The 16,871-nt window shown below is 40.8% G+C and overlaps 2 long non-coding RNA genes across 3 annotated transcripts in view; both read right to left on the reverse strand.

Annotated features, from left to right (window-relative positions):
* Positions 1 to 16,871, reverse strand: part of LOC131485761 (uncharacterized) — a 75,837-nt gene that overhangs the window by 26,494 nt on the left and 32,472 nt on the right. The window lies entirely within an intron of this gene.
* LOC131485760 (uncharacterized) overlaps positions 1 to 16,871 on the reverse strand; it is a 35,142-nt gene that overhangs the window by 4,258 nt on the left and 14,013 nt on the right. For both annotated transcript variants that reach the window (XR_009248997.1, XR_009248996.1), the window contains one exon: positions 11,073 to 11,211. This is a non-coding gene — a long non-coding RNA (uncharacterized LOC131485760). The remainder of the gene's footprint in view (positions 1 to 11,072; positions 11,212 to 16,871) is intronic.

Consider the following 16,871-nt stretch of genomic DNA (forward strand, 5'->3'; position numbering starts at 1 on the left):
CTCTTCACATGCACTCATTCTTCTTTCCGGCACAGCTGATTTATGGTATGATTGCATCCCATATTACATGCCTACCTGCCCCCTTTAATAACATCCCACCACACTATAGGTGCAGTCAAGATTCTTTGATATGACCAGCATGGTTCTGCTGTATCTGCCTTATCTCTCCAAATTCATCCCACTCTATTCTATCAAGCCATCTGAAATGACAACACGCTGACATCAGGATGCCTGCACAACACCTTGGCAAAGATGTGTATAAGAGAAAACTCAAGGTGGGCATAAGAGAACAGTGTCCATGTTCTCTCTGAAAGCCACATTTTGAATGCTCTGAGAAGGACCAGTAGACAGAATTCTGTGATGGCCCTTCAAGATCTGTGGCCCCTGCTTTACACATATCTACTCCAAGTTATTCAGTCAAACACTAATTTAGGTGCTGCTGTGAAGAGATTTTGCAGATGGTATAATCGAGGTCCCATATCAACTGATGGAGAAATTATCCAATGAGCCTCACCTAGCCACAGGAGCCCTTTGAAAATAGAATGTTTCCTCCAGCATCACAGAAGAGGAAGTCAGAGATTTGCATAAGAAGTATTCAATGCGACACTGCTGGCTTAAGGTGGAGGGGTTCCGCGCAGCAGGGAACGTGGGCAGCCAAGAGTGGCCCCTGGCTCACAGCCAGCAAGGAAACAGGGATTTCATTCCAACAACCACAAGGAAATAAATTCTACCAACCACTGGTAAGCTTGGGAGAGGACCCAGAGCATCGAATGAGAAGAGGAGCCTCGCTGACTCTTTGACATCAGTTGAGCGAAACCCTGAACTAAGAATCCAGTCATGCTACACCAGACTTGTGACCCACGGAAACTATGAGATCATACATTTACGTCATTTTAAGCTGCTACCCAGGACTATAAAACTAATGGTTGATGCAAAAAGGAAATTCAACTTTCAAAAGTCCTGGCTATACTGGACTCAAGTGGGTATTTTCCTGATCATTTACCAATGCCTCTCTGTGAAGTTTTTTTAATCCGCATAATCACCTACAGCATTGAGTGGGCACACATCACCTACGGCCTTAGGAAAAGGGCAGGGATTATTTCTACCCTGGTTGCAACTTGCAGTTAGAAATCTGACCTCTTGAAATATTGGGACTTGACCCAGGAATAGAGAGAGAGAGAGAGAGAGAGGATGGTGGATATTTAGATGATCTTTGTGAACAGCTAGGATTGGGTAAATGGCAAGAATGAATCAAAGGCTAGTGTTGGAAGCATGCGCACTTCTTGCATATAGAATAACTAAATAAACGATTAACTGAATAACTAACTAACTCTTCAGTTCACTTCCAGATCACCTATTCCTCAAGTCTGTGAAATGAATTTGAAAATACTGGCATACGCGAGGGCCCTGAGTGCCTGTAGAGACTGGAGTGAGAGACGGCGGGACGTCCACAGCTATCTTTTGGCAGATAGCACACACGAAAGGCCTCCATTCTCATTAGAAGGGAACTGGGCTAGCATTGACACTTGACCTGTGGCATTGTTCTCCCAGTATACACAGTCTGAGTCAAGAAAACTCCTTGCCAAATGGGAATTGCTGGCCCCCTGCCCAATCACTAGGCCCTGCTTGTTTTAGAAAAATTTATTACCATAAAAAAGAGACAAATTGTAAAACTCAGACTTCAGTGTTGAAAAATTAATTAGGCCTTTGGCTCTCTCTTCTCAGCATTTGTAGAGAATTTCTTTGTATACTTAGCTGGTTCGTTGATGAGGGTTAAATATGTGTACCCGAGAGATTAACACTCTTGTTGGAGCTATTTCAAGAGGGAAAGTGTGTTAGAACCAGAGCCCATTTAGTATTTCCAAAGAACATGGCAGGAGAAGTCAACTAAGTGAGCTTGGTGGTTGTTAGAAAGGGCTTCTTACCGGAGGCAGCTTTGGGATGGGGGAGGGATGGTCCACGTGTCAGGCTGGGGAGAGACGGGGCAATCTAGAGGTTACAGAAAGTATAAAGATGGCGGCATGGACAAGCATGGTGGACCCAAGAAACCAAAACCCAGATTCAGCATGCTTGGAGTAAAGACTCTAGCTAATGGCAAGAAAAGACGATACAAATCTGGAGACGAAAATGGAAAGGTAGGTCTGAGTCAGAGCAGTAGTAGTCTTGATGCCTTCCCCGGGGATCTGGGTTTTAACCTATAAGCACCAACATGTTTTTACCAAGGGCATAGTATGATCGCTCTCATTTCTGAATATTATCTCTGAGAGTGGCAGTGTGGAAAATCAGAAAATGCAGTATGATATCCCATTTTCTGGCTTTGCTAATGTCATGAATTGGAATAAGAATGAAATTGGGGGTGAGGAATGCATTTAGTTAGCTTTTAGGCATGTCTGCATCGCACACGTGGGTATGTCCTGTTTCTGTGGCTCGGGAGCTAGATTACAAGGAGATTCAGACGGAAAAGCTGTTGCACTGAACAATGTGGAAACAGGAGCTTGCCTCGGGGAGCAGGTAGCAGGGTTGTTTTTCACCTCTGCAAATCAGGACTCACCTCGAGCCCATGCTGCATTGGCCAGTCACTCTTTTGCATTTTGTTAATAAAGTAAGTCACTCATTTATTTATCAGTTATCAAGTTTTTAACAAGAACCTGCTACAATGGGCACCATTCCAGCACCAAGACAAGGTGGACAAAGTCCTTAGGCCCCTAAAGACTCAGTCTTCAGAGAGATGAAGACAAATAACAAACCACTAAATCAGCAAATGCTAGAAAGTATAAGGGCTCTTTGGAAAACAGGTTAAGGAGATCAAACGTTGTCCAGGTGATGGAAATTCCATTTTAGGTAGATTGGCCAGGGAAATTTCCCGTGAGGAGATGACATTTGAGCAAAGACCTGCATGAGTCAAGGAGCGAGCCAAGTCAAGGTCTAAAAGATCTGAACCAGGGACATTCAAGGAGAAGCGAGAAGGTTACGCATAGCCAGAGTCAAGCGAATGAGACGCGGAGGACGAGACTATGAGAATCAGGTAGGCAACTGGGCAGGAAGGGGCTTGGGGCCAGGGCTGGTGAGTGTGGGTGACACGGGAAGCCGTTAGTAGCTCCTAAACAAGTCAGTGGTGGCATCTAATGCGTATTTGGAACAAATATTGCTCAAACATTAGAGTTTTATTATTATTGGGGCTATTGTTATTATTATCACCATTCACTCTTTCACTCACATGCTCCTATATTCTAGAACCATGTTCTGAATGCTTTCTCCGTGCCAGGCATTGTGGTAAATACGATGAGCGCCGAAACTAGTAAGACGTGACTCCTTCCATCACTGGCTTGCAGGATTACAGGGACGTGTGCGTGGACCACACTTAGCACTGAAATATCTTCGATTCACTTCGGACCCAAACTCTTTATACCTCAGGTGCAGATGGTAAGATAATTTAAATATCAGGGATCTTGGCATGTTTTTGTCATCTGGTCAAGATCCCTCACTTTCTTTATTATTTGGTTTTATTCCCATTCCTCACTGTCATTCTAAGATCATTCACGTATATAGTTGGATTTTAGAAATTCCTCCAAAATGTGTTTTCCAGGTTTGTGGCAACTCTTTTTTTTTTTTCCTTCCAAAATACACATGCCGAGTCAGGAGTGAGAGTATAATGCATTAAATTTTGTGTGGAAACCAAGAATCTGTATTGATATATCCCAGTGCAGGACTTTTTGAAATGGGAGGCACTGAAGTCCAGTGGTATGCTAATACACCAACACTTCTAGGGAAGAAAAAGGTCCTGACTTGTAGTATTTGCTGATTCTCATGGTGTAAATATTCTCATCGTGACCAATTTCAAGCTGAGATTCAACAATCAGGTTGCAAAAGGCCCAAGTATTTAACGACTGTCTCTGGCCCAGGTCCAGCATACTGTTGTATGGTTCCTTACCTTCCCCTGAAGGGTATAAGGAGGACACGGCCCTACTCATGACATCAGCCCATCCCCACTCAGTGTGTCATTCTTCCCAGATATCAGGAATCTTCGGCCTCCTTCCATAAAGTGAGATGGGTGTTCCAGAAACCCTGATATGCCCATCCAGAGGTGAGTGAGAGGCTGGCTTTTTCTTTTCAAGGATGGGTTAAGAAAGTTTCTCCTTAGGCCAGCTGGGAGCCCTGTTGTTGGAGTCTCCTGTGTGCACATGGTATAAGCCAACTGGTAAATCCTGACGCTGTGGACACATTTCAGCCAAATTAGAGGGATGGCTTGGGGCCGTTCTAAATATTGCCTCAGAAATGTCTACAATCCTTATGTTACGATGTTTACTGTAGCCATACCTGCTGTTGGTCACTGAAGAGCCTGGTTGGGCAGACAACCGGTCCCCCAAATATACAGGATACTTGGAGATAGACAGTCATTAAAATGAGGAGCTGAACCATTTCTTGAAGGTCTAACGGTGATTTCTTTTGAGTTACGCTTCCATGTAGGTTCTGACATCTTTTAAAAAATGTGTGTTCTTCCTCTTAAGGATATAAATGATCCATCATGCTGCTGAAAAGTGGAAATAATCATAATAATCATCATCATAATAAAAAATATGGATTGAATTGTGTCCCTTCAAAATTATATGTTGAAATCTTACCACCAATATGATGGTATTTGAAGGTGGGCCATTTGGGAGGTAATCAGGGTTAGATGTGGTTAGAGGGTGGAGCCATGATCTGGTGGGATTAGTGCCCTGATAAGGAGAGACACCAGACAGCTTGCTCAATCTCTCTCCACTACTCTCTCTCCAGCTACAGAAGGTGGCTATCCGGAAGCCAGGAAGAGAACATGCCAGAAACCGTACTTGATCTTACAGGCTTTCATCTTGGACTTTCCAGCCTCCAAAACCGGGAGAAAAGAAATTTCTGGTGTTGAAGCCACCCACCCGAGGTGTTTTTTAATGCCAGCCTGAGCAGACTACTATTTCTACTAACATTGCTACTGTGGCTAATAATAAGAAGTTAAGCACCCTACACACATACTCTCCTGTAGTCCTCACGATAACCTGTTAGGCTGGCTTTCGTATTTCCCTCACGAGTGAAGAAATAAGAGAAGTTAAGGAACACAGGAAAGGCCATCCAAGACGGTAAGTAAGTGACAGCTGGGTTGGAGCCCAGACTACGTGTGCCTGGAGTGCCCACTCTTCCCCGCTAGGCTGTAATGCTTCCCAAAGGTCACTACATACAGGCTTGGTATAGAGGGGGGCTCGGAATACATCTGTGGAATGTTTGGAAATGAAGGGTGGATGGTTAACCTTCCAGGACAGGAAACCGAGTTTGGAACACGTAGAGTTTTGTAAGCGCTCAACAGGGTGGAAGACCATGCTGATGAAGTCACAGCAGAATTCTCTGCTATGAACCTCAAAAATTTAGTTCTTTCTTGGAAATGCGGGGGGGAAAGGAGTGTAAGCCTAAGGTAATTTTCCTTTTATACTGTTACACTTGTCAGGGTGCCAGCGTCCACATATTTCCCCCAGGGATGAAATTGCAATGCCTAATTTTCATGATTGTGTGATGATTACAGAATTAAGTGCTGAGGGAAGAATCGCAAAGTGCAAAGAAGTCTGCATGCCTTTCCAACTGGTTAAAGGCAGGTTTGATGCTCTTTCTCTTATTTGCAGGAGACTTCTTACATATGGGTTTTCTTCACATTCCTGCTGTGTGGACTATTTATCTCCGGATCATCATACAGATCCTGACTGGCTGCGACCTGTGTCTTTAGGAAGAAACACTTGTAAATGCATCGTCACCATTTAAAATGCAGTCTATCCCAGTTGCACTGAAAATAGCAGGGAAGTTTCACACTGAAGATCAGTTAACTTTGGTACAATGGTATTAGTGTTTGGGATTTAAAAAAATACGCACTTTTCCACTACCAAGAACTTTTCCCAATGATTAGATAGGGTTTTCTGCATAAGAAAACTCGGGACAGTGTGAAAACGAGCTTTTCGTTATACGTATAAATGCAATTCTCACACAAAGTTTAACTGTCCAAATTATTTATTTGTTCATGACATGTAAAGGAGAAAGCAGTAATGGGAGAGAAAAATCAGGTCCTGACTGCATCAGTTTAATCCAGAGGAGTTATTTTTGATTAAAAAAAAAAAAAGAAAAAGCTAGAGAAAGAGAATTGTGGACGTAGAATTCATCCCTGCTCGTTCATTTTCCATTTTAGTGGGCTGCAGCCAGACCTGTGAGGAGTGTTGCCAAAGCCAGCAAGAGGTGTCCGGGGCTCACTCTGGGGGCTGACCAAGTTGTGCCCTTGCTGACCACAGTTGAAGCAGATGGAAAGGACCGGCGTGTTCTGATGGAGTTCTCTGTTCCCCTCTGGGGCCGGTGGGAGGAGGCACATCCATTTGTCCTGTTTTACAACTGCAATGCCTTTCCCTCTTAAAAGGAAGAGATTGCCACATGCTATCTGTCCCACCATTAGTCAAGCCGTGGAAAGAACTCAATAAGGGCTAAGAAGTACAATGCCCAAAGGGACGCCATCAATCCCTTATTACCACAACTTCCTCATTCTTGAGTTGTTTATATTGATTTATCTTTTGCTCAGGTAGAGTGACTTAGAGTAATTTTCTCAGCAAGAGAACACGGATTGCCTCTGTCCTGAGCCCATGCCTGTCTGAGAATGTTTTTCATCTGCCCTCACGGAGTAATTGGGTATGGGATATTGGGGCCATTATCTTTTCCCCTCAAAACTCTGCGGTTGGTTTATTCAGACACTTGTGTGGCGGGTATCCAACTATCAAGCTACCATGACTCGGGGTCTATTTAAATCAAGCTACCTTTTATTCCCATTTCCACATAGGATGTATGCTTTATATTTGAATTACCAGTATGTTACCTGAGCTTTACTCTGTTGTTAACTTTTTTTTTACAAGGATTAATGAATTATTGTAGTCAGCAGCCTTCTTTTACTTAAGAATGTCTTCTAATATTCCTTTAAATATTACTTCTGATGGGTCTTATATGCATAGTTTATTTATATTCACATCTCTCTCTCTCTCTCACACACACACCATAGATTTTATATATATATATATATATATATATATATATATATATATATACATACCCTATACTGCACTAGGCTCCTTACTGTTTGTTTGCATCTAAATTTCAAAGTCCCTTTTCCCTTTTGTCTCTTCCAATATAGGTTATTTTTTATCATAAAATCTATTATTTACCACTTTTACTATGGGTCCTTAATGCAAAGATCAAGCAAATAATGCATCTTTTAATCTTCCCCCTTAACTATCTTTTCTGTCTTTTGATCATTTTACTTTATGCTTATTTTGATTTCATAGATTTCACACCTTATAGAACATTAAACAGAAATATTCTAAAATTTCTATTTTGGAGAGTTCTTATCTAATTCTTGGGGATCAGTAAGATGTGGAGGTTTGTTCTTGAGCCCATCTGGAGAGGCTCCCCCCACCCCCCCACCCGCCCACGATTGGATTTGCCTTCACAGGAGACTGGAAGAGAGGCTGTACTTTTTCCTGTGTCCTTCTCTCTGGTATAGTCTCCCCTGGGCTCGCTCTTGATACTTGTACAATTTCTGAGTTTTTATATAACCCATAAAATGTTGTTAGCATAGAAAAGGCAGACTCCAATCATCCCTCTAAGGTTTTGTTTTGTTTTGTTTTATTTTCTAGTTGCAAATATAATCTTGGACTCCCTTCAAAGAAATTTACTGACATGAAGAAGCCCTGTGTTCCAGGGTATGAACCTCAGAAATAATCTTTCAGAGGAGAGATGTTTTCTATAATAAAACACTAAGTAGCAAACCATTCAAGATGCTAGCTGCCTCCTTGGCATTACAGGCATAAACCTGCCTCATTAAAAAAAAAAAAAAAAAAAAAGTCCCTTCTACTGAGCTGCACCCCTAGTCTGGGGCCCTGTGGCTGTTGGTGTAGAATATAATGAGATTATCACACATTTGTTGATTTGTCTCAGCCTTGTCTGACATTGAACCGCATGCTGTATAAATGAATGTGTGCTAGCAGGTTAGAATGTAGTTTTAATAACGGTAGGACTTGCGGTGGCGTTTCCCTCCTGCTTTTTATGTAGGTGATGGCTCCAAGATGCTTCCTCGGCTTGTTTCAATTGTTTGGAAATTTACCTACTCTGTCCTTCACCTCTAAGTTTTGATCATCCACCTAGGTGATACCTCTTGTCATGCTCCACCCGACAGACGGTGAACATTAATCTCTCAGTCAACAGCCTGTATTATATTTTTAGATGGATTTTTACAGCCATCAGGACCCATTGACTTCTGAGTACCTACTTTGTGCAAAGCTTGAGAATTTAGATCTTCTGACACCTAACCAAGAAAGCTTTCAGTAAGTCATGTTTAGGAAGAAGTTAGCAACCACCATGTTTTCTGTTTCTGGAAAACCGGGTGTTACTTGGTCAGAGATTTTTAAATTGACCTAAGCTTCTTTATATAATGTTTAAAGACTTTGTTACAAAGAAAACATATGAATGCCTACCTAGCTCTTGGAAGCGTGGGGTCCTAGAGAAAATTCTTTCTCTCTTGCTGCAGTTCGAGGCGGGATACATTGATAGCCAGAGGGGATCTGGCTGTGACCCAAATCCATTCCTCTGACTTTAAATGCAGAGAGGACACACTCAACTTCCAATGGCCCATCCAACAATGATGAGACCATGGCTGACGGGAATTATCTCAAATTTGTCAGGAATGAGCACACACTTGCTAATGGCCTATTTCCTTCCCCCACATGCATCCCTGCAGAGGAAGAAGGCAAGAGAGAGCGGGACCCTTGGCTCAGCTTCTGCCTTTTCTCCTCTTTCCTTTCCCAAACACCCTCTCCTCTCACCCCAGGATCATTCTTGATTCTTGAATTCCCATCAGGTTTCAGGGGAAGGGGAAATACTATTTCTTGCACTTTTTGTTGGCGAAGAAATTGATGCTATCTGCCTCCCATTGTTCTACCCACCATCCGGTTTGGACCTGATTGAGGGCAGGAATGAAGGTGTGCATCCAGTTGTGTCCCATGTCCTTTGAACAACTCTATCTTTGCAAAGAGATACCATTTCAGAGACTGTTCCCATTTAGCTTGAATGCTGGTAGCAAACTCAGTGCATTACCCAAACGAGAGTCACTGAATGTATTCAAAGAGCTACTAAAAAGAAAATTTCAGTGGGTGGGTGGGTGGGTGGGGGAGAGTCCTCAATATCTTGATTAAGCATTCAGATGGCTAGAGACATGAAGGATAGAAAATCAGCAGAACAAGAAATAAGCTCTAGGAAACTGTTCCCCAGTGATGATGGTTTTGCCACATCCAATGGGTAATATCTATACATTATGGTTGAACGATATCACTGGCATACAGTAGGTGCTCAATACATATCTCTGAGGGTCAGCACCATATTCCTGGTACACCTGCTCTTCTAGGTAACTGGATCTAAAGAAGAAGTAAACTGCATCTAGCCTAGAGCTAAAGAGCAGTAAACTGCAGTATTTAGATTGGGGGGGGGTCTTTTTAAAACGAATTTATTCTGATTGTAGATAAAAAAATTACCAAAGATAGTACAGAGTTCCCATATACGTCTCACTCAGTTTCATTTTCCCCTAAAGTTACCATCATATATTATTGTGGTATATTTGTCCAAACTAAGAAATCAACATTGGCAGTTTGTTGTCGCTTTATTTGGATTTCACGTTTCCCCCAATTACTGTCCTTTGTTCTTGTTCTTGTTTGGGGACCAACTGCAACATACTATACTTATTTCATCCTTAGCCCACCCTGGTCTGTGACAGTTTCTTAGTCTTCCGTTGTTTTTCATGATCTTGACTATTTTGAAGGATCATGGGCTTTTATAGAAAGTGCCTCAATTTGAGTTTGTCTAATTCTCCTCATGGTTATGGATTTTTGGCAAGGATCCCACAGGGGCACACGATCTCCACATGACATGACTGGTGATGTTCACCTTCATCACATGGTTAAGGTCATGCCAGATGTCTCCACTAAAAATCACTATTTTTCTACTTTATGGGAGGAATTATAGTTGTGATTTATTATAATTCCATTTCTCAAAGCTTTGTGTGTAAGTCAGGAAATGGTTTTTTATTGTGAAATGAAAGAACAGTGGTTCAAGTCAGTGACAGAAAGATCTTGCTGGAATCCTGGAGAAAGTTTAATCAGTAATGGACTTGTAACAAAATAACCCAACCCTGGCAGAGCTTGAAGGAAATGAGAGTTGGAGCTACAGGGCTGATCCACTCAGCTCTTCTCTGAGCTCATTCCACAGGCAGAGGGTCTGAGCCCTGTCTCCTGTTGTGTGGACCTTGGGCAGCAGGGACCTGGTCTGTTTTGCCATTTGCTCTTCCTGACGGTCTGAACTTATCCTAAGGCTCCCCTTCTGCACACGAGGCCCCACCGCATATGTCCCGGCCTCTGGCATGCCTGCTGGGGTCAGTTAGTGTCACTTACTGCTGTGTCTAATCCCTCAGCTCAATGAAGGACGGAAGTGGAGAAGGGGCTTATCAGAGGCTGAGATTGTGGAAAGGAGAGGAAAGCAGCCCTCTTTTAGGTCTGGTCTCTGGGTGAGGGACCAAAACACTTTAAGAGTGGAAATGAGAGCTTCTGTTGGCACAGCTCCTGTGTTTCATGATGCTCCAGAAGAATCCGTCTCCTAACCTTTCCTGAATTATGGCGTAAAATGTTTGCTTCTATTACTCCAGTGTTCTGAAACTACTGGAGTGGAGTACGGAGGTTTTAGGAGTTGAAATGAATCCCTCTACCCATTTTATTTTATTTTATTTTATTTTATTTTTTAATTTTTTTTTCAACGTTTTTTATTTATTTTTGTGACAGAGAGACACATAGCATGAACGGGGGAGGGGCAGAGAGAGAGAGAGACACAGAATCGGAAACAGGCTCCAGGCTCCGAGCCATCAGCCCAGAGCCCGACGCGGGGCTCGAACTCACAGACCGCGAGATCGTGACCTGGCTGAAGTCGGACGCTTAACCGACTGCGCCACCCAGGCGCCCCCCATTTTAAATAATATATCTTACCTTTAAGGAAAAAAAATCTAACAACAGCAGGGGTCTGTTTCTGCTGGATTCTGTGAAGTTTCGACACTTTGGGCCTGTCTATCCAACTGCGGGAGTAAGTGCATCAAGGCTTTCTTTGTATTAGGGGTCAATTTTCATCCTAGGTTTGGAGAAGGGGTGCTTAGTCTACGGAAGATTTGTCAAGGAGGTAAAATTAGGGAAAAGAATTTCAGCAGCTAATGATTTTGCAGTTTCAAAAAGCAATAAATTATACAAAGCAGTATAACTTTGTCATGATTTGGAGATGAAGTTGATGAAGGGGCAAACACATAGCCATAGATTCAAGAGGGAAAATGAGAGTTTTGAGGGCAGAATCAGGATATCTGATTGGAATCATCAGATTAACAGGAGGGAAAAAGGAAGGAGAGGGAAAGTAATAATTTTAAAAGAAACACGAGATAATTTCTTAGAGTTAAAGGAAGACAAACTTGCAGTTTTAATGTTCTCACTGGGTCTCAAGAAAAAAATTACTGAAAAGAAATCTAAGCCTTTAAAACTCCTAATTTCTGAGCCACATATAAATCCTGAACATTTCCAGTTATAAATAGCTGATTATTTTTACATAGCAGAGTAAACCTGCCTAATACCAGATTTCCCTTTAACATGGGAACCTATTCTGCAACACCACAGACTCTTAAGAGGAATAGCTACAATGTCTATATCGTACATGTGAGAAAATATCATACATGCATTGGCAGAAAACTGAATCAGGAAAGGTCTCTGAGAATGCAATCTGTGTCCATTGATAACTAACTGTGCCCTCTGAATGTCAGTACAGTAAAATCAGAGGTTTCATTCAACATACTGGAAAGTATAAAAGGGAAAGAAACAGTGACGGGCAATGACTAAATATTTAGCAGGTAAAGATGAAAAAGTAGATGGATATGATATATATGTTTATATAAATACGGTCTAGTGGATTACTGGATGATGATAATGCTGCTATGAATTGGTAGTTTAGGTGCTAAGCTAAGTACTTAGTATTTAGGTACTAAGTAAGGTGCCTTGGAAAAGAGGACACGAGCAGCAACGGAAGACCTTTTAATAGACTGTCCCCCCAAAACCAAAACCCAACTCCCAGCCAAATCAAGTAGTGGGGGGAGGCAAACGAAGGGAGTAGCAAAGAGCAGATAATTAAAGTTTAATTTAAAAAATGATACAATTCCACCATAATAGGAGAAGTGAGGTCCACACAATTCAACTGTTGAAAAATGCAGACGATTGGTATTATGAATTTGATGAAACGTATCATACAATGGTATCTGCAGGTCTGTATTGTCAAAAATCATAAAAGTGAAGATGGTGAGAAGTACAGTGTATCCAACTGAAAGGTGCCTGCATTGAGAACGTCCCAAATGGTCGCAAGGTCCTTATGTTCCAACCGCAACCCACCCTGTTAAAGTGTAAGAACTTTAACCCGCCCCTGCCAGGGAGCCGGAGCTAGACAGAGGCCAGGAGCCACTCACTCATAGCTCATCTCCATATTCGTCATTGGCAGGGTTCACTGCAATTCCAAAGGTTTCACAGCAAGGTGAAAAGTGACACTGTCTAGAGCATTCCTGTCCATGGCGGGGGGTGGGGAGTAGATATGTGACATATCAGTGGGAGAAATACAGGCTTCACTGTGACGATTAGAGGGGGAGAATCATTAGCAGATTTAAAAATATAATAGAGCTTCTAAATTACAAAGAGAGAATGGAGAAAAATATAATTATTGCGTGTTATGAGACAAATATGAATATACCTAAGGGTTAGAGAAAACACTGATGTCAGGACAAAGAAATCAAGGTCATGTGCATTCAACAGGATATTAGATAATAATAAAATGGAACAACCCACAAAGAGACCTACAGAGGATGTACATTCTTATATAGCAAAAAACATTGCAGCAAAATGTAAACTTTGGGTTAGAACACTCAAAACATGGTCATTTGTTAAAATAAATTTGGAAAATTTCTGTGTAACTACTTTGGAATATAAAAATTCACGTGGGTAAAAACAGACTATTTGAGAAATACAATCAATAGTACAATTTAATATATTTATATAATAGAATGTGTTATCTTAACCAAGTATGCCCTTGGAATACTTTTTATGCCCTTGGAATACTTCAAGAAAAAGAATTAATATACCTAGTCACACAAAAAAAGTTAATAAATCTCCAAAGGACAGATTTTATAGGCCCTGATTTCTGATACCTTCCTCCCTGTCCCTCGAAAAATGGAAATCAGTAACAAATGATGTTTACCCCTGAAATATGCACCTAGCTCGTTTCTACCTAAAAAACATTTTCAAACTACAACAGATTAAAGGGGGGGGGAATGTAAATCACAAATTATTTTTACAAAATTGAACAAGGATGAGGGGAAAAAAAACCTCAAAATAAAACCTGTGGGTCACAGCTAAAGCTAGATTTTTTTTTTCCCGAGGAAAACACATAGCCTGAACTAAACTTTTAAAATTATTATTAAAACAGGGAGCCTGAAAGCGAAACAAACTTTGATTTCAACTGCATGCAGTAAAAAAAGAACAAAGGGGAGTCTGCATTAAGTGTTACCAAAAAGTCAATGTGAAGAGTTAGAGAATGATTTGTGATGGTCAAGTGGATAAAGTGGTCAGGAAAGTCCTGTCCGATGAGCTGACATCACACAGATAACTCAGGAAAGTAGAAAGTTTATCAGGTGAAGATTTGTTAGGATCCACTGACGTGCACCCAGATATGTAGAGGGACTTGTCTTCCAAGTATCAGCGGTTACTGATTTGGGGTTCACACTGAGGTGGCCAAGAAGGCTCGTGGAGACAACTGGAAGAAACGAAATAATTTTCTTCCTTATTTTTCAACAGTGAAACTAGCTTCACGGTTTCTTATGATTCTGTAAACACGTGTTACAGTGAAAATAAAGTGAAATAAAAATAAATTTAATGGTTCCTTGAACTCCTGCTGTACCAAGGTAAACAAAATCAGTGTTACTGATCATCTGTTCATGAACCTCTTTATATATGTGTATATACGTATATACAAATATTAAGTTGTTTCTTATTTTAGCTGTTTTAACACAGATTTCAGTTTTGATGTGCGCCTCCTGCTTTTCTTTTCCTGTTCCCCCGTCCTGCCCCAGAGAGCTAACAATGAAGTTTACATATCATACTTCCCTACTCAATGATCACACATCCAGTGCCTACAGTTGTGGCTTTAACTGTTGATACAGAGTTAAGTACCAATATAGATATAAGTAGCAAAGGTTTTGCTATTATTTTAAAAAATGACCGTAGTCCATAAGGCTTCTCAACATCTTGATTTTCTCCCTCACATAGATTATGGTAATCCTTTTGAATCACTTGGTCTGAATCTAAGGCATTATTGTAGGGATAACATAATACTCCCTATTGTGAATGTACCATAATCTCTTCATCTGAATAGTATTGACTCCCTCACCTCCATTTTTTGTTGAGGTTAAAAATCCTGCAATAAATATTTATTTTCCATGTATGGGTCCTTACATGTTGGTATTTTTATTTCCATAAATTGGATTCTCAGGAGTGGGATTGTTGGGCCAACAGATATGTATACTTTTAATTTTTAAAGATCCTTGGAAATTACTGTCCAAAAAAAGCTATACTCCTGATTCACACTGACATCAACAATATATGAACTCCACATAGTCTATAACCCTATTCACAATAAACATTTGTCTCTCATCTGATGGGTATATAGAGGACCACCTTGTTAATTTTTTTTGCATGGTCCTAATAGATAGATTGAGCACCCATTCTTTGATTTCCATTGGCCATTTGTTTGCAATTGTCTTTTCATATATTTTGTCCATTTTTTCCAGCTTATTTGCATATATTTTTATTTTCAACTTGTATATTTTTAATATATTCTAACCCTTAATCTAGCATGTGTAGAATTTATTTTTTATTTGCTTTAGTATTGATTTAAAAATATTTTAAAAGATCTACTATTTATACAGTCAAATGTCTGCCTTTTCTTTAACGCTTTTGGGTTTTGTTTTAGTTATAAAGGTTTCTCAAACCCTTAGGTTTTAACATATTGTCTCCTAACTTTTCATAACATTTAAAAATATTTGTTTTTACCCCAACTAGAATTTTTTTAAATGTAACATGAAGTGAATACCTCACTTTTTCTTTATGATGGAGAACCAGTCGGGCTGGCATCATTTATTATATTTCCACTGGATTGAAATACTATTTTAATTTATTAAGTGGTCATACGTACTGAAATTGTTTTGGGCACTCTAGTCTGTTTCTCTGATCCCCCTTGGCTTATGTCAGTATCAAACTGATTTTATTACAGTCACATTATTGTACATTTCAATCTCTGGTGAGACAATTCCTTCTTCACTGTTCTGAACCCAAACCTGAGAGTCAGTGTTTCCCCTCATCCTGATTTTACATCCCTCAGCTTTTCTTGGGGTTTTGTGAGCCATCAGTCGCTTCTACAAAATCAGTTTTGCTTGCAGCCCTGAAGTGGTCTATGTATTCCTCGCTGAACCCAGTGGACGCAATAGAAATACAGTAAGATAGCTGACCATTCCGTTAATATGAAAGCTGGCGTCCTTACAACCGGCAAGAGATACTTACAATAATTTGTTGTTAAGGATTTCTTTTTCAATAGCAATAAACGATAGAAGATGTCTAAGAATTTATAAAAAAAAATGTGAAAGACAATTATGGCAGATTTTTTCTTAAAATAACCCTCATGAAAAACTTGATACAGTAAAATGGACATAAACTGTGCAGAATATAGCCACAGACTTGGACAATGAGCTCAGTCAATTAAATAACCTACATAATAGCTAGTGTTCTGGTTTGTTATAAAGGATATTACCAAGAATACAGATGAGCAACCTGATGAAGAAGAACACAGGGTGAGGTCCAGAAGGGTCCTGAGTACAGGAGCTTCTGTCCCTGTGAACTTGAGGTGCACCACCCTCTTGGCACGTGGATGCGTTCACCAACCCTGAAGCTCTCCAAGGCCCATAGTTATGTGATTTTTACGGAGGCCTCATTACACAGGCATAACTGATTAGAAGTTCAATCTCCCTCCCAAAGAATAGAGAGTAGGGGCGCCTGCATGGCTCAGTCGGTTGAGCATTCGACTTCGGCTCAGGTCATGATCTTGCAGTGTGAGTTCGAGCCCCACGTCGGGCTCTGTGCCAACAGCTCAGAGCCTGGAGCCTGCTTCGGATTCTGTGTCTTCCTGTCCCTCTGCCCCTCCCCGGCTTATGCTCTGTCTCTCTCTGTCAAAAATAAAAATAAACGCTTAAAAAAAATTTTAAAGAATAGAGAGTAGGGCTGAAAATTCCAAGTCTCTAACCATGCTTGGTCTTTCTGGTGACCAGCTCCCATCCAGAAGCCCACCATGAGTCACCTCATTAGAACAAAAGACCCTCTTAGCATCCAGGAGATTGCAAGGGATTTGGGAGCTCTGTCAGGAACAGGGTCAAAAACCAAATATTAGACCAAAGATGCTCCTAGAACTCCTATCATTCCAGATATTACCAGGGTTTTTAAGGGCTATGCTTCAACAACCAGGGGCAGAGACCAAATATGTATTTCTTATTATGTCACAGTTAGCCAGGGTATAATGAACATGACAACCATCACTCAAAAACATCTCAAGCCGGATGTGATGGGTCATTTAATTTTGATATTTCACTATAACCTTATTTCAAAAGTGAGAAAAAAGTCTGCATAGTTCCTTAGAGGTGACTGGAGTACATCACAAGGAAGTGA

Source organism: Neofelis nebulosa, chromosome 9 (assembly GCF_028018385.1).
Source record: "Neofelis nebulosa isolate mNeoNeb1 chromosome 9, mNeoNeb1.pri, whole genome shotgun sequence".
NCBI lineage: Eukaryota > Metazoa > Chordata > Mammalia > Carnivora > Felidae > Neofelis > Neofelis nebulosa.